A 25,957-nucleotide genomic window follows, 5' to 3' on the forward strand; every position below is an offset into this window, starting at 1 on the left:
ATGCAGCAGAATGAGGAGCATATAAATGCAGATGGTAAGAGCACATTCATGCCTCAGCAGATCTCAAAGAGCACACTGAGTTCTCCAAGACGGGTGGCATACCCTAAAGGGCCAAACTAGTGATCCCTTCTTGGAAAATCAAGAACGAATTGTGCTGCCAGCCTGCAGGCATATCCCTGAACATTGTGTGATGCCACAGAGGAACCACTCATTTATGCCATCACCCATGAAAGAAGCTAGAGAGGTGGAATTCAGAAGAGCTTTGCTGACTGGTGATCGGCACTGCCACCACTGATTTAAGTCAGCTCAAGAATTTTGACTGGTGGTACCAACTTAGAGTCGCTCAAACATACAGGGGCTTCTCTGAAAGCCTACACTCTGAGGACAAGATCTATGGCTCGGGTACACTATTAGTGTTGGTGAGAACATATTCAGAGAGAAAATATTTTCATACAAGCTGCCTATTGCCAAGTTCACTGCATTGGCTCCAGTTACCAAATAGGTTACTTTTTGTTGTTTGTTTTTGACTTAGCAAATAATTGACACAAATAGGCTAACTTCTTTCAAAGTTTAACACAGTTATTTAGCTTGGGTCATATGCAAAGATACTGCAAAATAATGCAGAAATATTGAACAGAAGATAGTCAAATACATGTTCTGGAAAACTAATGCCACAAGGTAAAATAAAACATCGAATGATTATTATTTAAAAGTATTACACTACTTTAGACATCATCTATTATCTTTCTTCTGTGATAGATGAGAGTAAATTTCACTTATACCTTATCTATGAAGCCCTCATTTTCCTTCTACAATGTAAACTGGTTCCTTGTCATACAGGCTACAAAGATGTCATTCTAGAATTTTGATTTACTAATCCCCTGAGATGGCACAAATATTCCTAGTTGCCATGTTTTCATCTTTTTTGAATTACTCCCTCATTCTGCTCAAGTAACGTTTTAAAGGGAATGTTACTTGCATTCCAGAAAATATATTTTTTCTATCTTCCCAATTCAAAAATTTTAAATCAAATGTGGGGCAAAACAGTCCAAAAAAAAAAAAAATTCTTAAGCCATTGGGGAGATAAAAACAGGGACAATAAAGGACTTTGAAGCCTCTTGTGTCTATAGCTACAATGAATATTAAACACAGACCAATTCTTAGATTAACACGAATCCTCACATTATGGCCACTTTAGTTTAGAAGTTATTACCTGATGCAACATGTCCAGTTTTCAACACAGCATTGCAAGACATGCAAAAGGGCAAAGAAAAAACTCAGTCTGAAGAGACAAAGCAATCTTCAGAACCAGACTTATATGTGACACAGATGTTAGAATTATCAGACAAATATTAAAAATTATGATTAATATATTAAGGGTGCCAAAGGGAAAAAATAGACAGCACACAAGACCAGATTGGTAATGTCCATAGAGAAATGAAAACTCTGGAAAAGAATCAAAATGAAATTATAAAAATCAGAAATACAATAATAGAAATGATGGATGCATTTGATGTACTCCTCAGTAGATTCAATATGGACATGTAAAGATTCAGTGAACTTGAACATAGATCACTGGAAATTTCCCTAAGTAAAATGCAAAGTGAAAAAAGAATTAGCAAAAACCAGAAGAACATCCAAAAACAGTGGGACTATATAAAAATGTATAGTATCTACATAATTGAAATATCAGGAGAAGAAAGAGAGACTGGAGCAGAAGAAATGCTTGAAATAATAATGGCTGAAAGTAATGACTGATGCAAAATTGTAGGTTCAGGAAACTCAGAAAACACCAAGCAAGCAAGCAAGATAAACACTGGAAACAATACAAAATGTCAAATCAAATAAACAAGCCCACACCTGGGCATATCATATTGAAACTGCAGAAAGCCAAGGACAAAGAGAAAATCCTGAAAGAGGCTTCTTGGGGGAAGAGAGGACTTTATCTATAGGGGAATGAAGATAAGAATTACTGCAGACTTCTTATAATAATCAGAAACCATGCAGGCAAGGAGAGAGTGTGGTGGAATCTTTAAAATGTTGGAAGAAACAACAGCCAACCCATACTTTTATATCCAGTGAAATAGTCCGTTAAAAGTGCCCTTCCTGGGATGAAATTTTAGCCTTAGCCTGGGAGCCGTGGGGAGCGGGAGCTGCCTGTCTTCTTGGCCGCACCAATCTGGACGAAGTGCACGAGGAGCTTCCAGTACGTGGAGCTGGGGTGCAGCGGCAGAGTTAGTGGGAGCAGTTCATGACTCAAATGCCACAGACTCACTGTTCCTACTGAAATTTAAATTTTTCTGGAATAAGTGTTTCTCTATTTTCTATATGCTCTCAGGACAACTTCCAGGGACTTTAAATGTTTGTTTGTTTGTTTTTTAATAATTTTGTTTCATAAATTTCACCAGTTAGATGCTTGTTTTTTCTACAGAGACATTCTATAGGGGAGAGGATTTGTTGAGTTCCTCCTTTAGCCATTCTAGAAGTCCTATCCCTTTGAAAACTTTTTAAACGATGTTGAATTCTTTCTTCCTAAAATATGTTTTCAACGTTTGGGTGTTCCTTGTTTTGCAGTTTCCCTAAGCACAGGCTTAGTCTGCTCCTTGGGTATGCTGGCACTGACTTATCTTTCGTTTCCCTTCTTCCAACAAATGTTGGGAGAAGCCTAGTTTTACTCATGCTTCTTGATTGCAGAATAAGCAGCCAAGCTCAGAGTCATGAACCTTTGAATTCCTGACCAGCAATTATCAGCTGACTTTTGTTATAGAACAAGGGAACACATGAGAATAAATGTGCACTGTTTATTACTGACTCATTGTTGGTTCTAAATTCTTGTCTACTTTTTTGCCCTAGGAATCCTTCTGGGTAAGTAGTTTATAAAGTGTGATCTGGGGACCAGGAGCATCGACATCACGTGGGAGCTTGTTAGAAATGTGAATTCTTGAACTACTGATTCAGAGACTCTAGGGTTGGGCTACAAACCCTCCAGGAAATTATGATGAACGCTAAAGTTTGAGAACTACTGCTCTAACCCACGCTGCAATCATATTTGCCCATTTAAGCATGAAGATTTCCCCTACAATCGAGACACATGCTCTCCACACATGCCCACTAAATATTTATGATGGGAGAAGGGGAGAGAGAAAAAGGCAATAAGAAAAAAAGCACAATATATGTCCTAGAATAAATACTGAGAATAAGCACTTTTGATTCCCATTTAAAACTCTCCCTACATATAGTAGCCTACTGCAAGGTTAAATTATGTAATCAACTCATTTGATGAAAAATTACAGACCTGCAGTTATAGCACCTATGATGGTAGAATAGGTAGGTGTGGTGAATGGTTTCTAAAGAAGTATTAGGCTCAGTAACCTACAGGTTTTAGGCAGTTTTCTTACATAATGATTGTGTATGTCCTACTAATAGGATTTTTTCTGGACTATACGTGTTCCAATAAATCAGAAGGTCTATTTCCCTCACTGGCAAGAAGACATGTGGCATGTGCTATCAGAATAACAACAATAAATAATCTTGAATGTAAAAGCTTGGTAGCAAAGCACCATTTAATCATCCTCTCATATCTTTTCTACAGAAATATCAATGACGCTCAGAGAGATGAATTGTATTCATTCACTAAACAAACATTTCCTGAATATCCACTGTATTGTCAAAAATTTCAGTAAACACTGAGGTGTGTGGTCAATAGAGACTGATATGGCCCCTAACCTAACAGAGTTTATGGTCTAGTGAGTAAGACAGATAATAAAAAAATAAAGTCAATAAAATGATTGCAAATTGTGATCTTTCCTATAAAAGGAACCAAGAAGGGACTGAGACTAAAATAATAATGAAACATAGGAACATTGAAATATGAACTTGGATGGCCAGGGAGGGCCTGTCTGAGAAGGTGGCCTTGATTACAGGATGTGAACCTAGGGAAGAAGCTGACTATTAAAGAGTCATGAAAAGAGAATTCCAAGAAGAAGGACAAATAACAGGGCCAGGACTTTGACACAGGGAAGAGTTTGGGATACTCAAAGAACTGAAAGAACACAGGGCAACTGGAGAAAATTAGATGAGAAGTAGAGTGACATGAGATAAGTTTGAAGAAGTGGAAAAGGTGGATTATTCAGGACCATAAAGGCCGTTGTATCAGTCATTCCAGTCTAGGTTATGCGGCAGTAACGAGTAACCCCCAAATTGTGACTTACAGTTAGAATGGTTTATTTACTGCTTATGCTTCATGTCCCTTATGGTTTAGCTGCAGCTTTCCTACACCAGGACCCAGGTTGACAAAACATCCTATGCCTAGAGCACTATTGCTAATTTTGGCAGAGGGAAAAGAGAGTGTGGAGAAACATGCTTGGCCTCTAAATGTTACTGCTACAGTGACACAACACTTCTGCTCACATTCCATTGGCCAAATCAAGTCATATGGCCGGGACTGACTTCCACAGGGCATAATTATATGATCCTTCTTCAAGGAGGGCTGAAGAATATCAGTGGACAGTAACACAGTCTACCAGAGTCCATACTTTGCATCAACAAATATTTGTTTCCCTTTCCCTTCCATTCAGAACATACCCCATTGTGATCCCAAATTCCTAGCCAGTTACTATTTCAAGCTTAGAATCCAGAATCTTTGGATTATGTATTATAGTCTTTATGTGAGGTCTTGATGTTTGTCCTCTTAATAGGGAGATCTGTGTACTAAATAAATGTTATAAATCTCCACACCCCCAATCATGTGCACAGGAATGGAGGAACAGGAACGAGAACAGAATAAATTCATTATATTTTCCCATTTGAGAAGGAGAAGAATGGGCGGCTTACAAGCAGTCTGCCATATCAATCTTGAAATCACTCTGGGCAGGGTACAACTGGGCCTGGGACTTCAGGCCCTGTTTCTGCTCTGTGGAAGTAGCTGCTCAGTCGTGGCTGTAAGAAACCATATGGCCATGCCTAAGTTTAACGGTGTGGCCATGTATAGCCTTCCCCATTGTATGAATATTAGTGAGTGGGATATAATCTACCAAGTTCAATGAAAAGACCCAACAAAGTTTAAGAAAGGGAATAACCTGATAAAATTTACATTTTTTAAGAACAACCTTTCTTACTGCTTCATGGATAATGAATTACTAGGTGGAAAAAGGTGGAAACGGTGAGACAAATTGGGAGGTTATTACAATCATCCAAGTAAGCAACAATAGTTTTTGTCTCTAGGATGAAGACAGAAGAGAAAACTCAATGAATTTGAGTTATATTTTAAAGATTGATTTTATAGCACTTGCTGATGAGAGAAAGTGAAAAGGGGATCAAGAATAACTGGCAAGTTAATAATTTGAGCTACAAGATGGAAGTGATGCTGTAACTGATATTTGAAGAAAATAGAGGGGCAGACATGTAGGGCAGATTTAGAGGGAAAAAAAAAAATCTAATCTCAGTTCAGGACATTTTAAATTAAGACATCTGCAAAAATATTCCAGGTAGAAATAACCAATACGTTGTTGATACGAGGATTTGGAGATCAGGAAATAATAATGTGCTGTAGATGCAAATTTAAAAATTAGGAAAAATAGTCAGTAGTGGAGATGTCACAGAGCAGACTGTTCCATCCTTACATGCATGCCTTATTTGCTAAGACAAGGAGATTGAAAATAAAATCCATAGCCACCTTCTCAGGGCCAGAATAACAGATACTATACCACCAGTAATATATTGAAGTAGCTCTTTCATGGCTTTTCCTTGTCTTAGTTTGCCGGGTCTGCTATGACAAATACCATAGAATGGTTTGGTTTGAACAACAGAAATTTATTGTCTCATAGTTTTGGAGTCTAGTAGTCCAACATCAAGGTATTGGCAGGCCATGTTTTCCCAATGGTGGCTCAATCTGCCTCTGTCACATCACAACCTGTCTCTTTCTATCTCCTCTTCTGGTTTCTACTTCCATGTCCAATTTCCTTTGCTTATAAGAACTTTAGTCACATTGGATTAAGGTCTGTTCTCATTCGGTTTGGCCAGACCTTAACTAATAACATCTTCGAAGGTCCTGTTTACAAATGGGTTCATACCCACAGGACTGGGGCTCAGGGCTTGTCCATGGCTTTATGGGGGCCAGGATTCTATCCCCACAAATGTTCTTCAAAGTCTACTGGGTGAGGAAAGCATTCACTGTCAGCAACTGTGCTGTATCTAGAAATAATGCAGCCCTCTATACATTAAGCTCTCCACCAGATGGCACTTTCTGTCACCCTTCTTTTAATGTGATTCCTGCCAAGTGAACAGAGTTCCAAAATTTTACGTATGTGTCTATATCACAACCCTCAGGAGTGCACCAAGCTTGAATTTTTCCTCACAGGGCTTCTTAGTCCATTTCAATTGCCACAGTCTCAACAAAGGAATTCTTTGGAGCCTCTGAAAAGTTCAGAATCCTCTCAATAGCATTTCTGTTTTAATTATGAAAAGAAAGAAATAGTTTATTCATTTGTTTATTAAATGTGTTTATGTTGTCATTTTCAACAAATAATTACATAAACATAGGGAATTATTCCTGCATTTTCCTTGATTTTTTTGGCCTTGGTTTCATGCTAAGAAAGCCTTTCCCATGCAAATTTATAGAAGTTATTATCTATATATTAACCTGGAGCCTTCATATTTCCAGGTTTAACTATTCTATGCATGTGAAATTATTATGATATGAAGAAGATATTTCATTTCCTTTTTTTCTAAATAATTATCTAATTTTTCTGACCACTTTTTTCCCACTGATTGAAATTTCATCTGTATCAAATATATGATTCACATTTTTACTGTATTGCCAAACTTAGAACATTTTTAGAAATTGGTAGAAATTTCTTCAGGCACCATATCAACTCTAGTGAAGGTACCATTCAGAAAAGGATATTTCAATGTCGACAATCTAAATTTAACCTTTGATGTCAAAGATATTAAAATAATAATATTAAAACTGTGAAGTAGACTTATTTACCTGTCAATATTTAAACAGGTAAATTCAGCAAATTAGTCATTAGTAAAGTGGCTGTTGACAAATTGATTTGTGGTAAATTAACTGGCCATTTGTCAATTGAGGGGGAGATAACACAGAAAAGAGTATTTATAGTGAGAGAAGAAAAGAGAGGAAAGGAAAGGAAAAGACCCAGGAGAACAGCAAAGGCACACAGGAGAGTAGAAATCCCAAGAGATGACCAAGACGGAACATCCAAAAGGATTCTGAAACTGCAGAATCCAAGGGAGGCAAATGTTTCAAGTACAAAATGCTTGCAAAAAGCTGAACAAGGTGGTTTGAACAAGACCATGAGATTTTCAACTGGGTAATTGATAATTTGGGCAAAACCACTTCAAAGAAATGATAAACACAGAATCCAAACTTCAAATGACATTAAGAGACACATTGAAACAGAAGAGTTCCAAAGAAAATGTAAGGCTGCCAAATCAGGCCAATATCTGGAAAAGCCACGTGGTGGGAATGTAGAGAAGAGGCACAGTAAATAATAGCACATGGCCCAAATGACGGCATCTCAGGAAATGCCAGCCACCGTATACTTACTGGAGGGGAGGGCTTATCCTTAACTGCAAAGTATTTGTTCCATACTGAAGGAAGAGGCTTGAAAGTTCTGGTAGGGATTCCTTCTTTGATGTTTAAAGGAGAAGAGGCAGAGCTACACAAAGAATCACACTGAGAACTTCTTTAGAAAGAAGAGCTTATATGTGAAGGCAGTGGGGAAATTACTGTCAGGTTGTGAAGCCTGGAAGACTTCAACCAATACAGGACACTTACAGGCAAAATATCCTGAAACCAGCGCATCCAAGAAATCTAAGTTGACTCAGATGGAATAATAAAAAAATGGAGGTAGCATAGCATCAAATAAAAGATATCTTAAGATGAATTACTAAAAACAGAAGCAAAACATTTCAATAAATTAATACCAATGATCAGCAAAATAGTGATCAAAATATATGACAAAAAAACTAAATAAATGTATAAATAAGTAAGTTAATAAAACAAGCACCTATAAGAAGGAAAACAATATAACTGACATAAGAGAGGTTCCAGTGCCCCCCAAGATGGAGTGATCCCACTACAGCTTCTCTTCCTGATGGTTGCAACTAAACGCTCTGGGCAGAATACACAAAACAATTGCCTGAGGGCTCCAAGAAGCATGCAATAGCAGGATGATTGAATAATGACCAGTTCTGCAGTGAGTTTCCTGAATTTTTTTTTCATTGTCTCAGGCTCAAATCCTGAATGTGCACAGCAGGTACAGAACAGCACAATCTCAGAGAAAAATCTTAGCTTTCTGCCGAGAGGAACTGGAAAAGATCTCTGGAAAATGGAATGTTTGTGTTGGTCATGGTGTATAATTCTTTTAACATGCTGTTGAGTTTGATTTGCAAGTATTTTTGCATTTATATTCATTAGAGAGATTGGTCTGTAGTTTCCGTTTCTTGTAGTATCTTTATCAGGCTGTGGTATTAGGGTGATGTTGGCATCAAAGAATGAGTTAGGTAGTGTGCCCTCTTCAATTTTTTGGAAGAGTTTGAGCAGAACTGGTATTAATTCATCTTGTAATATTTGGTAAAATTTGTCTGTGTGAAGACATCTGGTCCTGGGCTTTTCTTTGTAGTGAGGTTTCTGATGACTGATTCAATCTTTTTATTTGTGATTGGTTTGTTGAGGTCTTTTATTTCTTCTCAAATCAATGTAACTTGTCCCTGTGTTTTTAGGAAATTGTTCATTTCATCTAAGTTGCCTAGTTTTTTTGACATACAGTTGTTCATACTATCCTCTTATGATAATTTTTATTTCTTTGGGGCTTATGATAATTACCCCTCTCATTTCTGATTTTGTTTATTTGTATCTTCTCTCTTTTTGTCTTTGCTAGTCTAGCTAAGAGTTTGCCAATGTTATTGATCTTCTCAAAGATTCTCTCTCTCTCTCTCATTCTCAATTTCATTTATTTTCTCCAATCATTGTTAGTTCTTCCCTTCTGCTTGCTTTCAGATCAATTTGCTGTTCTTTCTTTAATTTCTCCAGGTGTTCAGTTAGTTCTATCTCGCTGCTGTGTTTTTATAGTCTGTGTCCCTGGTGGGAGGTAGAAGGGATCCCAGCAGCTGCCTTGGGGCACCTCCCAAGCTGCATGGGACTGAATGACAGGGAAAGAAGAGGACTAGCTGATCTAGGCTGGAAGTTTCCTACTGATATTTTTCTCTTTCTTTGATTCAGTGTTTGCAGAATCCTTCTCCAGTATCTGCCTTCTTCCAGAGTTCTAAGCAAGTGAGAATTGTTCTTTTTTTCACTGAATCTCTGGAGAGGTTTTTCCAAGGGATGTCTTATGTTACCATGTTAATGGCATCCAAACATTTATTTTTTATTCCACCCTCTTCACTAAATTTTACCTTAATATAATTTATTTCTATGTTTGAGAAATCTATTGTTGATTATTCTATCATATTTCTCTGCAATAAAGAATGGATATATATTATAATTTATATCCCTGTGAACATAAGGCTCCAAAAATATATTATGAAACAGGAAATAAAACTAAATCATTAAACATAACTTTTTCTTACAATAAATGCTTCTTAATGGAGTAGATAGTAATTTTTTTCTATTTACTTATAAATGGAGGAATATTATTTCTTACTGGAATGAGATGAAGTTCAGCATGAATTATCTTCCCTTTGTTATTTTTAAAAGTGTGATGGCTTTTTTGACTTTCAGCTCAGAAGAGTCCAAGGTGCAACTTTCTTCCAATGTCCTGCATCTTGGTTCCTCCGAAACCAGTCACCTCCTCAGTGCCACCCAAGTTCAACCACAGTGAGATCAAAGTCATTGATCTGAAGTGCACTGGTGGGGAAGCTGGTGTCTACCCTGGCTCCCAAGATCAGCCCCTTTGGTCTGTGACATCGCCAAGGCAGCTGGTGCCTGGAATGGTCTAAGGATTATGGTGAGACTGACCATTCACAATAGACAGGCCCACGTGAAGATGATACTTTCTGCCTCTGCCCTGATCATCAAGGCCCTCAAGGAACCACCCAGAGAAAAAAAGAAACAGAGAAACATTATGCACAGTAGAAATATCACCTTTGATGAGATTGTTGTCACTCCCTGAGAGATGCAGCACTGATTTTTAGCCAGAGAACTCTCTGGAACTATTGGAGAGAGTCTGGGGACTGCCCAGTCTGTGGACTACAGTGTTGATGGACACCACCTGCATGGCATCCCAGATAACATCAATAGTGGTATAGTAGAATGCCCAGCTAGTAGAACTACAGAGGAAAATGTTTCAATAAAGTATTATTTGACAACAAGAGAAAAAGTGAGAAACATTATTCATGTAAATAGGTGGATGAGGAAAGTAGAAGATCAGATAGATGATAGAGAGAGAGATAGACATAGATCAATCCCACAGTTAATTCCTTACAAATATATGCCAAAAATCCCATAGTAAGCTATAATTTTTATTTTCAATGATTTATCAACCATCAACTTGATTTTCCCCTGCGCATTTCTTTCATAAACAAAAAATTTAAATAAAACTTCAGTTTCCAAAAGATTTGTTATCCAAAATCTATGGTTACTCACTTTCTGAACACTAGCACCAATAATTCATTTGTCCTGTGGTTTGGTACCTAAAGGTTTTTTTAAGTTGGGCAATCCATGATTGTCTGGTAAGAGTTGTGGGAGAGGTAAGTTTTATTTTCAGAGTGGGAGAAGGGAAATCGTGACAGTGGAGGTAGGAAAGGAGAGCCTGCCAAGAATGCTCCAAAGCTTCATAAGAAAGCTAGAAGTTAAGGGTCTAAAAACAGATTCTCTTAAACTATCAATGTGCATACCTTGGAAAATCTTCTTAACCACTATCTCTATTTAAACACTAATGCTTTATATTGTGTAACCTTCCCAGAGTTCTTGAGACCATTTCATGAACAATTTGTTCTCATGTTTTTATTGAGCATCTACCACATGCAAAGCACTAGTCTAACAGCTTGGGGCAAAGTCATGGTCAAGACCAAGAGATAAGGACTATATGTACATTATAGTGGTGACAGACCACAAATAAGTAAATAATTCAGAAGGAGAGCAAAAAAATACGCACAGTCATTTCAAAGAATTTGCGTTATAGGAGAAAATAATAGAAAGTAGGAAGTGTTCTACATGGTCAAAGATTTTTTCTAAGGAGGTGACTTTGGAGGTAATGTTTTGGAAAGAGTGCCTTAGCCTTAGGCATCGCTGTAATCTACTGAGCTCTTTATGGTCAAAGAATGCCTCTGTGAAATTGACATTTGACCTCTGTGATGAGTATCAGTCGTACAAAGAAGTAGAAGAAAAGCATTTTAGGCAGAGGTAGACTGGAAGGAGGGTGATTTACTCCTCCCAGTTAGCCCAGTGCTTTCACGATTTTAGCACGCACAGTTCCACGTCCTGGGAAACTCCTCAGTCTCAGGCAAACCAGCACAGTTAGTCACCAGAATTGGAGGTGTAAGGCCTATTGGAATACGAGGTCTACTGGAAGACTGGTGGTCTGATGGCCAATATCCAGAATACAGCTATGGTCATTGAGAGCTTGCTCTGGACCACATAAAAAGAATAAATCTTCTTCATTCTCAGAAATCCAGGCATCTGAGGCCATGGTTCTCAGTGGTACCTGCCTTAGCCCAACACATTAATAACTAACCAGCCTTACACTTAGTAAATTCTTCTCCATGGTAGCTCGCTGACCTATCTGTTGTGATACAAATAGCACTCACATGCAGACAGGCAATCAACGCCTAGTTACATCACACCCAACTTGCCTTTGTGGACAAAATGGAGACCTGGAGAGGTATGCTATGAGGCCACCATAGTTGGAAATTGGTCTTTGAGAGGGAAGAATATTGGAAAGATAAGCAGAATTTGTGATACGTCTTTAATTTAATTTGATGTGCTCTCAAGAAAAGCCCCACTTTATCCCTATCAGGTTAAATCAGTGCTTGTGCTGGATGAAAGAGGCCATTGGTTTAGTCTCCACCTGAAGCCTTAAACAAAATTTGACTTCATGATATACACAGGGATTTAGGGTCAGAGCTTACAAACAGGGTGGGGAGGAAGGGAAGACTTGTCTAGAACTTCCTCTATATGTGCCTCTGTATGTTTCTCTATATATGAAAACTTATCTCAACCACAATAGGCAGCTCCAAACAGTGACCTTAAATTTTTTGCATGAAAAAATGAAGAAACACACAAATGTTCACTTGAGACCAAAAATGAGCCCATATAGTTTAATAAATCAGAGGAGGATAGATGAAGAATTTAAGCCCAATAAAGAAAATCCCTGTGTCTTCTACGGACTTCTTTCTAAGCACTTCTCATTGTACAGTAATTGTCTTGGCTCTTGTCTTGACAATAGCAATTATGGCTATCCCCAAGACCATCTAATTCCTGATAGAATTGCCCTGGTGAAATTGCATCAGAAAAATTAGCTCCCTGGATATTATTCCCAATGGTATCTCTAGTGTTCAGTCCTTAGGAGTAAATGTTAATTGGTACTAACAGTGTTCTCAGAAGGATGTTTCATGGTCTAGGAGGAAGTCTAGGTTTCAGAAGTAATGGTCTCTATGTCTGCGTTGTCTTCAGCCTCAGGTAAGCCATCTCGGTAGGGTAATTAGAACGTAACATAATCATCCATGGTGATTGTATTAGGATAAAACTCAGTATAAGAGTCCATTGTTTCATCATCTGTAATGATCTCACGACCTGGTAGCCATGGCTCGGGTTCTTGTGGTAGTATTCTGGGAATGCAGCATGTTAGCTTGTTCTCACAAAGAAGTTTGTACCTTTCATCTTTTAAACATCGTTTTCTACAGTATCCTATACCATCCTTCCAGCATCTTAGGGTTTCCCAGCCAGCTGCAGGAATAAACAGGTAGGTCAAATGTTTAACTCTAGCAACAACATAGCAAACATTTCTTTCATTCTAAAATTTGGCAGCTACCATCTAGACTAATAAAATAACATATGCAACAAGCCATTGAGAAAGACAAATCATAAACAAGGAAACAAAAAATATACATTAAGAATCATGACACGTGTCATCAAGGAAATGTGGGAGAGGGAGAAAGAGAGGGTGAGAAGGAGAGAGAGAAACAGGGCAGACCCACCTAGCGCTGATACTTAAGCCTTTAAGCCAAGACAAGAAGGATGAAAAGTAGCCAGCAAGGAATACAGAAGGCAGAGATTGTTTTGGGAAAGGGAGCAGCAAATCTTCAATTCCTTAGTATGCTCAAAGGCCTTAGGAAGGCTGGTGAGTAATGCAAGGAGAGATGAGCTTGAAGTAGCAGGGTTGGATCTCCTGGTTCCTTTAGGCCAGTGTTAAGCATTTTGATTTTTTCCAGAACATAATGTGAACTCATTGATTTAACTTATGGCTTAGAAGGTTAATCAGAATTCCATGTGGAGATTAGATTGGAGACAGGAAAAAGTGGAATCAGGAAGACATGTCAGAGGCTTTTGTCAGGTAAGACATGATGGTGGCTGGAATTAGGGTTATGAGAGTTAGTGTGGAAAGTATAGGATAGATTTGAGAGAAGCCATCAAGTTTTGGACGGAGAAATCAAAGCAAACTACTAGATTTCTGAATTGAGGAGGGGTGGTTAGTGATACTTGCCATTTACAAAGTAGTAAAAACTGAAGAAAGAGCAAGAGCTGGAGATAGAGGAAAAGGTGGGCTCAGTATTTGCTTTGGGGCAGATTACATGTAACATGCCTGGGAAACATCTAAGTGGGGATGTCAAGAAGGCAGTTGGATGTATCCGTGAGATCTCAGAAAAGAGGTTTGGATTCTAAATACAAATTTTGGAATCATTAATTATGGATAGTATTTAAAGCCACAGAAATGGCCAAGGGATAGTGAGTTGAGATAAATGGAAAAAAAAAAAAGAAGGCCAGAATTAAATTCTGGTAAGTGTCATTATTTAGAGCTCAGATAGGAGGAAAAGACTAAAAAAGAGCAACCAAATAAACAGGAATAAAACAGGAGAATAAGATACCAGAACCTTAGTTTGGGTTTCCCCATAAGCAGACAAGAATTTGGATATAATAGTTTAGTTTAGAAACAATCCTTAAAAGAAAAATACATTAGGAGACATGGAGAAGTGATACAGGGAAGTAAAGAAGTCAAGAAAAGGTACATTTTCAAGCTTGTTACCACTGTGGTTGAAAGGAGCACAATCCCATGAAGGAATTCTGGCAGCCAGTGGCAAGCTTCAGAGTTATCCTATTGGAGTCAAAGGGGCTGGAGTATTTATCCATCGTCCTACCAGCCAATAGTTGATGTGATCCCAGGGTGGGCTGATAGTTTCTCAGCATTTCTGGATTGCTCTGCACAAGAGTATTTCGCAAACACTTGGCAAAGCGGGGATACTGCCAGTTGCAAATCAGGCTGGCATGCATGAAAATGGCAAGTGCCAAAAAGGATCTTGGGAAAGGCATATTAGATACGACTAGATATAGAGGGGGCATTTATAGTCAAATACTGTAGAGAAGTTTAATAAGATAAGGGCAGAAAAGTGTCAGTTGTACTTAGCAGTATGAATGTCACTGGTAACCTCAACAAGAGCAGTTTCAGAGTGGTAGGAGGAGAAGAAACTAAACTGAAGTTGGTTGCAATGTGAAGGACAGAAGTGAAGTAGTGCCTATAGACAAAAATATTAGTATGTTTAGTTGTGAAGAGCAGAGAAATAGAAAAATTAAAGGATAATATGGAATCAGGTAGGGTTTTTTTAGTTTGTTTTGAAGATTGGGAAATAATAGAGCATGTTTGCAAGCAATTAAGAAGAAACATACAGAAAGGGAGAGATTAATGTAAAATAGGGAAATGAGATAACAGAAGAGCATAGTACTATATAATGTGACAGGGAAAGAATTTGTATAGGGCAGATTGGCTTTTCAATGGAGAAGGCACATTTTCTCAATTATGGGAAGAGGGCAGAGAAGATGGGCACAAAGGCATACTGGTATTAATGTTTGGTGGCAGTAAAACAAAAAAGCTCCTTACTGAATTTTTTTCATCAGCTGAGAAAGAAAAGGTAGTAAAAATAGCTGTCTAAGCAAGAGGTAAAGTGAACTCTCAAGAGAAATGCGTAGGATATCTAGCAGTGTGATAATTCACTTGAGGGCTGAGGCTAAGAATCTAAAGCGAAACTAGTCTTCTCTGTTGTATGACCATTTATCAAGCACAACTACATGAACATGTTTTTCAAGTCAGCCTCCCAAGGGGTATCTAGGCAAGTGTATTCCAGGCAAAGGAAGCAGTGAAAGCAAAGATTCTGAGTGGAGCAAGCCTGGCATATATGAGAAAGAGCAAGCAATTCTTAAAACAACCTCATGTGAATTTAATGTGATAATGTACGTAAAGTACTTTTCACTGACTAAGTATACATTGAGTTCACAATAATTTGGTTGCCATTTCCTTTCTCTGGGATTTGTTGGCTCTAGTTCCACTTCTCCAATGATTCAATCTAACTTTGTGATTTCACTGGTTCCAATTTATTTTGATTTTTCTGGAATGTTTTCTGTAGGTTTCAGGTCTAGACCTTCCATTTCTTTCATCAAAGACACTGGCTAACCTTGCTTCTCCATTCCTCCCTTCTACAAAGACGTTTACCCAATGTTTCATTTCCTCCAAGATATCCAGACTTGAAGTCTGAGTCATCCTGACTTTTCTCTTCCCTTCCCAAACTCTTTGAAATACCTTGTTCTGTCAGTTCTTCTTCAGAGTTGTTTCTCACTTGCAGACCCTTTTTAACTATTTTCTCCAGATTTAAAATGTAGGTTATCACCACTCATTCAACAAAGCTTGTGAACCTCCACTGTGGTGCAGCACTATTGTAGACCCTTGAGATACATGTGTGAAGTAAACAGACAAAATCACATGGAGAGAGGCGGGGCAAGATGGCAGACTGGTGAGCTGTATGTTTTAGTTACTCCTCCAGGAAAGTAGGTAAAAAGCCAGGAACTGCGTGGACTGGACACCACAGAGCAATCTGTCTTTGGGCATACTTCATACAACACTCATGAAAACGTGGAACTGCTGAGATCAGCGAAATCTGTAAGTTTTTGCGGCCAGGGGACCCGCGCCCCTCCCTGCCAGGCTCAGTCCCGGGGGAGGAGGGGCTGTCAGCTCCAGGAAGGAGAAGGGAGAATTGCAGTGGCTGCTCTCATCGGAAACTCATTCTACTGATTCAAACTCCAACCATAGATAGACTGAGGCCAGACACCAGAGACTCTGAGAGCAGCCAGCCCAGCAGAGAGGAGACGGGCATAGAAGGAAAACAACACGAGAAGCTCCAAAGTAAAAGCAGAGGATTTTTGGAGTTCTGGTGAACACAGAAAGGGGAAGGGCGGAGATCAGGCCTTGAGGCGCATATGCAAATCCCGAAGCAAGGCTGATCTCTCTGCCCAGGGCACCTTTCCTTAATGGCCCTGGTTGCTTTGTCTATTAGCATTTCAATAACCCATTAGATCTCTGAGGAGGGCCGTTTTTTTTTTTTTTTAAAATCCTTTTTGCTTTTTCTAAAACAATTACTCTAAGAAGCTCAATACAGAAAGCTTCAAAGAATTGAAATTTGGGCACGTCAAGTCAAGAGCAGAAATAAGAGAGCTCTGAGACAAAAGGCAATAATCCAGTGGCTGAGAAAATTCACTAAACAACACAACTTCCCAAGAAAAGGGGGGTGTCCGCTCACAGCCACCATCCTGGTGGACAGGAAACACTCCTGCCCATCGCCAGCCCCATAGCCCAGAGCTGCCCCAGACAACCCAGTGTGACGGAAGTGCTTCAAATAACAGGCACACACCACAAAACTGGGCGTGGACATTAGCCTTCCCTGCAACCTCAGCTGAATGTCCCAGAGCTGGGAAGGGGGAGCAGTGTGAATTAACAGAGCCCCATTCAGCCATCATTTGAGCAGACTGGGAGCCTCCCAACACAGCCCAGCAGCCCAGAACTGCCCTGGGGGGACGGCACTCACCTGTGACATAGCACAGTCATCCCTCAACAGAGGACCCGGGGTGCACAGCCTGGAAGAGGGGCCCACTTGCAAGTCTCAGGAGCCATACGCCAATACCAAAGACTTGTGGGTCAGTGGCAGAGACAAACTGTGGCAGGACTGAACTGAAGGATTAGACTATTGCAGTAGCTTTAAAACTCTAGGATCATCAGGGAGATTTGATTGTTAGGGCCACCCCCCCTCCCCGACTGCCCAGAAACACGCCCCACATACAGGGCAGGCAACACCAACTACACACGCAAGCTTGGGACACCAATTGGGCCCCACAAGACTCACTCCCCCACTCACCAAAAAGGCTAAGCAGGGGAGATCTGGCTTGTGGAGAACAGGTGGCTCGTGGACGCCACCTGCTGGTTAGTTAGAGAAAGTGTACTCCACGAAGCTGTAGATCTGATAAATTAGAGATAAGGACTTCAACTGGTCTACAAACCCTAAAAGAACCCTATCAAGGACAGCAAATGCCACGAGGCCAAAAACAACAGAAAAATTATAAAGCATATGAAAAAACCAGACGATATGGATAACCCAAGCCCAAGCACCCAAATCAAAAGACCAGAAGAGACACACCTAGAGCAGCTACTCAAAGAACTAAAGATGAACAATGAGACCCTAGTACGGGATATGAAGGAAATCAAGAAGACCCTAGAAGAGCATAAAGAAGACATTGCAAGACTAAATAAAAAAATGGATGATCTTATGGAAATTAAAGAAACTGTTGACCAAATTAAAAAGATTCTGGACACTCATAGTACAAGACTAGAGGAAGTTGAACAACGAATCAGTGACCTGGAAGATGACAGAATGGAAAATGAAAGCATAAAAGAAAGAATGGGGAAAAAAATTGAAAAACTCGAAATGGACCTCAGGGATATGATAGATAATATGAAGCGTCCGAATATAAGACTCATTGGTGTCCCAGAAGGGGAAGAAAAGGGTAAAGGTCTAGGAAGAGTATTCAAAGAAATTGTTGGGGAAAACTTCCCAAATCTTCTAAACAACATAAATACACAAATCATAAATGCTCAGCGAACTCCAAATAGAATAAATCCAAAAAAAACCCACTCCGAGACATATACTGATCACACTGTCAAACATAGAAGAGAAGGAGCAAGTTCTGAAAGCAGCAAGAGAAAAGCAATTCACCACATACAAAGGAAACAGCATAAGACTAAGTAGTGACTACTCAGCAGCCACCATGGAGGCGAGAAGGCAGTGGCACGATATATTTAAAATTCTGAGAGAGAGGAATTTCCAGCCAAGAATACTTTATCCAGCAAAGCTCTCCTTCAAATTTGAGGGAGAGCTTAAATTTTTCACAGACAAAGAAATGCTGAGAGAATTTGCTAACAAGAGACCTGCCCTACTGGAGATACTAAAGGGAGCCCTACAGACAGAGAAACAAAGACAGGACAGAGAGACTTGGAGAAAGGTTCAGTACTAAAGAGATTTGGTATGGGTACAATAAAGGATATTAATAGAGAGAGGGAAAAATATGGCAAACATAACCCAAAGGATAAGATGGCCGATTCAAGAAATGCCTTCACGGTTTTAACGTTGAATGTAAATGGATTAAACTCCCCAATTAAAAGATATAGATTCGCAGAATGGATCAAAAAAAATGAACCATCAATATGTTGCATACAAGAGACTCATCTTAGACACAGGGACACAAAGAAATTGAAAGTGAAAGGATGGAAAAAAATATTTCATGCAAGCTACAGCCAAAAGAAAGCAGGTGTAGCAATATTAATCTCAGATAAAATAGACTTCAAATGCAGGGATGTTTTGAGAGACAAAGAAGGCCACTACATACTAAGAAAAGGGGCAATTCAGCAAGAAGAAATAACAATCGTAAATGTCTATGCACCCAATCAAGGTGCCACAAAATACATGCGAGAAACATTGGCAAAACTAAAGGAAGCAATTGATGTTTCCACAATAATTGTGGGAGACTTCAACACATCACTCTCTCCTATAGATAGATCAACCAGACAGAAGACCAATAAGGAAATTGAAAACCTAAACAATCTGATAAATGAATTAGATTTAACAGACATCTACAGGACATTACATCCCAAATCACCAGGATACACATACTTTTCTAGTGCTCACGGAACTTTCTCCAGAATAGATCATATGCTGGGACATAAAACAAGCCTCAATAAATTTAAAAAGATTGAAATTATTCAAAGCACATTCTCTGACCACAATGGAATACAATTAGAAGTCAATAACCATCAGAGACTTAGAAAATTCACAAATACCTGGAGGTTAAACAACACACTCCTAAACAATCAGTGGGTTAAAGAAGAAATAGCAAGAGAAATTGCTAAATATATAGAGACGAATGAAAATGAGAACACAACATACCAAAACCTATGGGATGCAGCAAAAGCAGTGCTAAGGGGGAAATTTATAGCACTAAACGCATATATTAAAAAGGAAGAAAGAGCCAAAATCAAAGAACTAATGGATCAACTGAAGAAGCTAGAAAATGAACAGCAAACCAATCCTAAACCAAGTAGAAGAAAAGAAATAACAAGGATTAAAGCAGAAATAAATGACATAGAGAACAAAAAAACAATAGAAAGGATAAATATCACCAAAAGTTGGTTCTTTGAGAAGATCAACAAGATTGACAAGCCCCTAGCTAGACTGACAAAATCAAAAAGAGAGAAGACCCATATAAACAAAATAATGAATGAAAAAGGTGACATAACTGCAGATCCTGAAGAAATTAAAAAAATTATAAGAGGATATTATGAACAACTGTATGGCAACAAACTGGATAATGTAGAAGAAATGGACAATTTCCTGGAAACATATGAACAACCTAGACTGACCAGAGAAGAAATAGAAGACCTCAACCAACCCATCACAAGCAAAGAGATCCAATCAGTCATCAAAAATCTTCCCACAAATAAATGCCCAGGGCCAGATGGCTTCACAGGGGAATTCTACCAAACTTTCCAGAAAGAACTGACACCAATCTTACTCAAACTCTTTCAAAACATTGAAAAAAATGGAACACTACCTAACTCATTTTATGAAGCTAACATCAATCTAATACCAAAACCAGGCAAAGATGCTACAAAAAAGGAAAACTACCGGCCAATCTCCCTAATGAATATAGATGCAAAAATCCTCAACAAAATACTTGCAAATCGAATCCAAAGACACATTAAAAAAATCATACACCATGACCAAGTGGGGTTCATTCCAGGCATGCAAGGATGGTTCAACATCAGAAAAACAATCAATGTATTACAACACATTAAAAACTCGAAAGGGAAAAATCAATTGATCATCTCAATAGATGCTGAAAAAGCATTTGACAAAATCCAACATCCCTTTTTGATAAAAAACACTTCAAAAGGTAGGAATTGAAGGAAACTTCCTCAACATGATAAAGAGCATATATGAAAAACCCACAGCCAGCATAGTACTCAATGGTGAGAGACTGAAAGCCTTCCCTCTAAGATCAGGAACAAGACAAGGATGCCCGCTGTCACCACTGTTATTCAACATTGTGCTGGAAGTGCTAGCCAGGGCAATCCGGCAAGACAAAGAAATAAAAGGCATCCAAATTGGAAAAGAAGAAGTAAAACTGTCATTGTTTGCAGATGATATGATCTTATATCTAGAAAACCCTGAGAAATCAACGATACACCTACTAGAGCTAATAAACAAATTTAGCAAAGTAGCGGGATACAAGATTAATGCACATAAGTCAGTAATGTTTCTATATGCTAGAAATGAACAAACTGAAGAGACACTCAAGAAAAAGATACCATTTTCAATAGCAACTAAAAAATCAAGTACCTAGGAATCAACTTAACCAAAGATGTAAAAGACCTATACAAAGAAAACTACATAACTCTACTAAAAGAAATAGAAGGGGACCTTAAAAGATGGAAAAATATTCCATGTTCATGGATAGGAAGGCTAAATGTCATTAAGATGTCAATTCTACCCAAACTCATCTACAGATTCAATGCAATCCCAATCAAAATTCCAACAACCTACTTTGCAGACTTGGAAAAGCTAGTTATCAAATTTATTTGGAAAGGGAAGATGCCTCGAATTGCTAAAGACACTCTAAAAAAGAAAAACGAAGTGGGAGGACTTACACTCCCTGACTTTGAAGCTTATTATAAAGCCACAGTTGCCAAGACAGCATGGTACTGGCACAAAGATAGACATATAGATCAATGGAATCGAATTGAGAATTCAGAGATAGACCCTCAGATCTATGGCCGACTGATCTTTGATAAGGCCCCCAAAGTCACCGAACTGAGCCATAATGGTCTTTTCAACAAATGGGGCTGGGAGAGTTGGATATCCATATCCAAAAGAATGAAAGAGGACCCCTACCTCACCCCCTACACAAAAATTAACTCAAAATGGACCAAAGATCTCAATATAAAAGAAAGTACCATAAAACTCCTAGAAGATAATGTAGGAAAACATCTTCAAGACCTTGTATTAGGCGGCCACTTCCTAGACTTTACACCCAAAGCACAAGCAACAAAAGAGAAAATAGATAAATGGGAACTCCTCAAGCTTAGAAGTTTCTGCACCTCAAAGGAATTTCTCAAAAAGGTAAAGAGGCAGCCAACTCAATGGGAAAAAAATTTTTGGAAACCATGTATCTGACAAAAGACTGATATCTTGCATATACAAAGAAATCCTACAACTCAATGACAATAGCACAGACAGCCCAATTATAAAATGGGCAAAAGATATGAAAAGACAGTTCTCTGAAGAGGAAATACAAATGACCAAGAAACACATGAAAAAATGTTCAGCTTCACTAGCTATTAGAGAGATGCAAATTAAGACCACAATGAGATACCATCTAACACCGGTTAGAATGGCTGCCATTAAACAAACAGGAAACTACAAATGCTGGAGGGGATGTGGAGAAATTGGAACTCTTATTCATTGTTGGTGGGACTGTATAATGGTTCAGCCACTCTGGAAGTCAGTCTGGCAGTTCCTTAGAAAACTAGATATAGAGCTACCATTCGATCCAGCGATTGCACTCCTCGGTATATACCCGGAAGATCGGAAAGCAGTGACACGAACAGATATCTGCACGCCAATGTTCATAGCAGCATTATTCACAATTGCCAAGAGATGGAAACAACCCAAATGTCCTTCAACAGATGAGTGGATAAATAAAATGTGGTATATACACACGATGGAATACTACGCGGCAGTAAGAAGGAACGATCTGGTGAAACATATGACAACATGGATGAACCTTGAAGACATAATGCTGAGCGAAATAAGCCAGGCACAAAAAGAGAAATATTATATGCTACCACTAATGTGAACTTTGAAAAATGTAAAACAAATGGTTTATAATGTAGAATGTAGGGGAACTAGCAGTAGAGAGCAATTAAGGAAGGGGGAACAATAATCCAGGAAGAACAGATAAGCTATTTAACGTTCTGGGGATGCCCAGAAATGACTATGGTCTGTTAATTTCTGATGGTTGTAGTAGGAACAAGTTCACTGAAATGTTGCTATATTATGTAACTTTCTTGGGGTAAAGTAGGAACATGTTGGAAGTTAAGCAGTTATCTTAGGTTAGTTGTCTTTTTCTTACTCCCTTGTTATGGTCTCTTTGAAATGTTCTTTTATTGTATGTTTGTTTTCTTTTTAACTTTTTTTTTCATACAGTTGATTTAAAAAAGAAGGGAAAGTTAAAAAAAAAAAAAAAAAAAAAAAAAAAAGAAAAAAGACAAACAAGGGGAAAAAAAAAAAAAAAAAAGATGTAGTGCCCCCTTGAGGAGCCTGTGGAGAATGCAGGGGTATTCGCGTACCCCACCTCCATGGTTGCTAACATGACCACAGACATAGGGGACTGGTGGTTTGATGGGTTGAGCCCTCTACCATAAGTTTTACCCTTGGGAAGACGGTTGCTGCAAAGGAGAGGCTAGGCCTCCCTGTATTTGTGCCTAAGAGTCTCCTCCTGAATGCCTCTTTGTTGCTCAGATGTGGCCCTCTCTCTCTGGCTAAGCCAACTTGAAAGGTGAAATCACTGCCCTCCCCCCTACGTGGGATCAGACACCCAGGGAAGTGAATCTCCCTGGCAACGTGGAATATGACTCCCAGGGAGGAATGTAGACCTGGCACCGTGGGACAGAGAACATCTTCTTGACCAAAAGGGGGATGTGAAAGGAAATGAAATAAGCTTCAGTGGCAGAGAGATTCCAAAAGGAGCCGAGAGGTCACTCTGGTGGGCACTCTTATGCACACTTTAGACAACCCTTTTTAGGTTCTAAAGAATTGGGGTAGCTGGTGGTGGATACCTGAAACTATCAAACTACAACCCAGAACCCATGAATCTCGAAGACAGTTGTATAAAAATGTAGCTTATAAGGGGTGACAATGGGATTGGGAAAGCCATAAGGACCAAACACCACTTTGTCTAGTTTATGGATGGATGTGTAGAAAAGTAGGGGAAGGAAACAAACAGACAAAGGTACCCAGTGTTCTTTTTTACTTCAATTGCTCTTTTTCACTCTAATTATTATTCTTGTTATTTTTGTGTGTGTGCTAATGAAGGTGTCAGGGATTGATTTAGGTGATGAATGTACAACTATGTAATGGTACTGTAAACAATCGAAAGTACAATTTGTTTTGTATGACTGCGTGGTATGTGAATATATCTCAATAAAATGATGATTTAAAAAAAAAAAAAAAAAAATCACATGGAGCTCACATTCGAATGGGGAGGGGACAGACAATAAAATAATAATAAATACTTAAAGTATCTTGTATGTGAGAAGGTGATAAGTGGTTTGATAAACAAAGGAGAACAGATTTAAGGGGAAATGGAGTGATGTGTGGCAGATTGCAGTTTATTAAACAGGAGTCAGCCTAGCTCTGGGTGAGTAGGTGACAATTAAACAATGACTTGAAGGAGATGAAGGAATTAGCCTCACCAGCATCCAGGGCAAGCACATTCTAAGCAGAAGAAACAAACAGAGCAAGGACAATGTGGTTTGGGAAAGCGTGGCATGGCTGAGGACAAGCACTGATGCCTGTGTGGTTGCAGTGGAGTAAGAAAGGGCTAGAATAGTAGGGGAGGGGCATTCATATGGCCAGATATGGAGGGACAGGAAGGTCACTGCCAGGATTCTGGTTATTGCTCTGTGTGAAAAATGGGCTATAACAGAATTTTGAGTAGAAGAGGAAAATGATCTGATTTCCAATTTCAGCAGACCACGCTCTATGCTCTCTTAGCAATAGACGGCAGTTGGCAAGAATAGAAGGATAGCCACATATCAGGATACTACAGCAGTAAGGCAGGTGAGAGATGATGGTGACTTGAATGAGAGTGGTGGCAGTAGAGGTGGTGAGAGTGGATAGAACCCAAATATTATCTGGGTATAATTTCCTGATAGATGTGGCTATCACAAAAATAGAAAAATCAAAGCTGATTCTAAGATTTGGCTTAAAACAGAATGATGGCAATTAAAATTGGGAATGATCTATAACTCAAAGTATTTTTTCTAATTACAACATCATATTTTCAAAGCTCTTCAGTCTGGAATTATGTTGTCAGGATATGTGATCTCCATTACACATATCTTGAAATCATGAAATTTAAAAACAAGAAAAATATATACATATTCATATATATATATAACAAATACATGTATATATGTCTCTATATAAATTTGTATCTGTTAAGATATACAAGAAAGTGGTAACAGTGATCGATTCTGAAGGGGAAGAGTAAAGAATTGGTATTTTATTGATAGGAAGTTGCTTTACTTAAACCCTTATAAACTTATCAATTACTTTATTTTTTTATCAGTTACAAGTATTATTTTTCAATAAAAAGTAGATAATTTTCTAAAGTGGCATTATTGAAAAGAGAGTCATCTCATTCATATTGATCTGAAATCAGAAGTTCCCCATTGGTTACTGGTCTTCCCAACCTGTCCTCACTCCACTTACTCCACTGCTACCCCAAACTTCTTTGTTCTCTCTTCCACATGAGAGTTCTGAAGAACCTATAAACAGTGTCAATGGACTTGTTCACTATAGCCCGAACATGAGAATGAAGGCCTCCCTTTGAAGGTAATTTTAGGACAAAGAAGAATTCAAGATGGTAGAAAGAGTTGAACCAGTAGGACACAGCAATGAAATAGGTGGTACTAGTCTAAATAGAACTGAAGCAAGTCAGAGCTGGGCTAAATTGTTGGGTGATAGTTGGAATACATACAAAAGAAGGGCCTGCTCAGGGGAATGAAGAATGTCTCACTTATGGAGAAATATTTCAGAGGATACCCCAGCTTGCTAGGTGCCCCTAACAGACAGATTCTCAAATAGTAGGGGCACGGAGCTGCTCAATTGAGAGCATTTCTGCTGCTATATTGGTTCAAAGGTATTCTTGGAGGCCCTTCCAGACACCTGGGGAGCCCAAGGGCAGCAACTCATCCTAGTTCCATTATTGTTATTTTCTAGGGTTCCGTTACCTTTGGTTACCAGAGTGAGAGAACAGCAGATAGCGAAGGCCAGCGTCAGGAGATTCATGACGCCTGGGAGGGAGGAGGCTCCTTGTCCTGAGGAGTCCAGAACACTTTGCCCAGTGAGGGCTCTTGGGCCACTTTTACTGGCCTATCATGGGTGATGAACCAGAAAAGGGGAGAATGCCACGCCAGCCAGAACACCAGACCATTAATTTGCAGTGTTGAGTGTGTATCATGTGATAATGCACCAGTCTAGAAACTATTAGAGGAATTATGAGGTGAGCTATAATCCTGTAGAAGGATAGAGTCTGATTTGAGAGAAACAACCCAAAAGGAAGTCTTCCTTAACCCTAGATGGGGTCAATTGCTTATCTTTTGCACTTATGCAGCACCTTGTG

The 25,957-nt window shown here is 38.9% G+C and overlaps 1 pseudogene; it reads left to right on the forward strand.

Annotated features, from left to right (window-relative positions):
• Nucleotides 1-25,656, forward strand: LOC119515271 (annotated as a pseudogene).
• The last annotated feature ends 301 nt before the right edge of the window (nucleotides 25,657-25,957 follow it).

Source organism: Choloepus didactylus, chromosome 19, assembly GCF_015220235.1.
Source record: "Choloepus didactylus isolate mChoDid1 chromosome 19, mChoDid1.pri, whole genome shotgun sequence".
NCBI classification, from domain to species: Eukaryota; Metazoa; Chordata; class Mammalia; order Pilosa; family Megalonychidae; genus Choloepus; species Choloepus didactylus.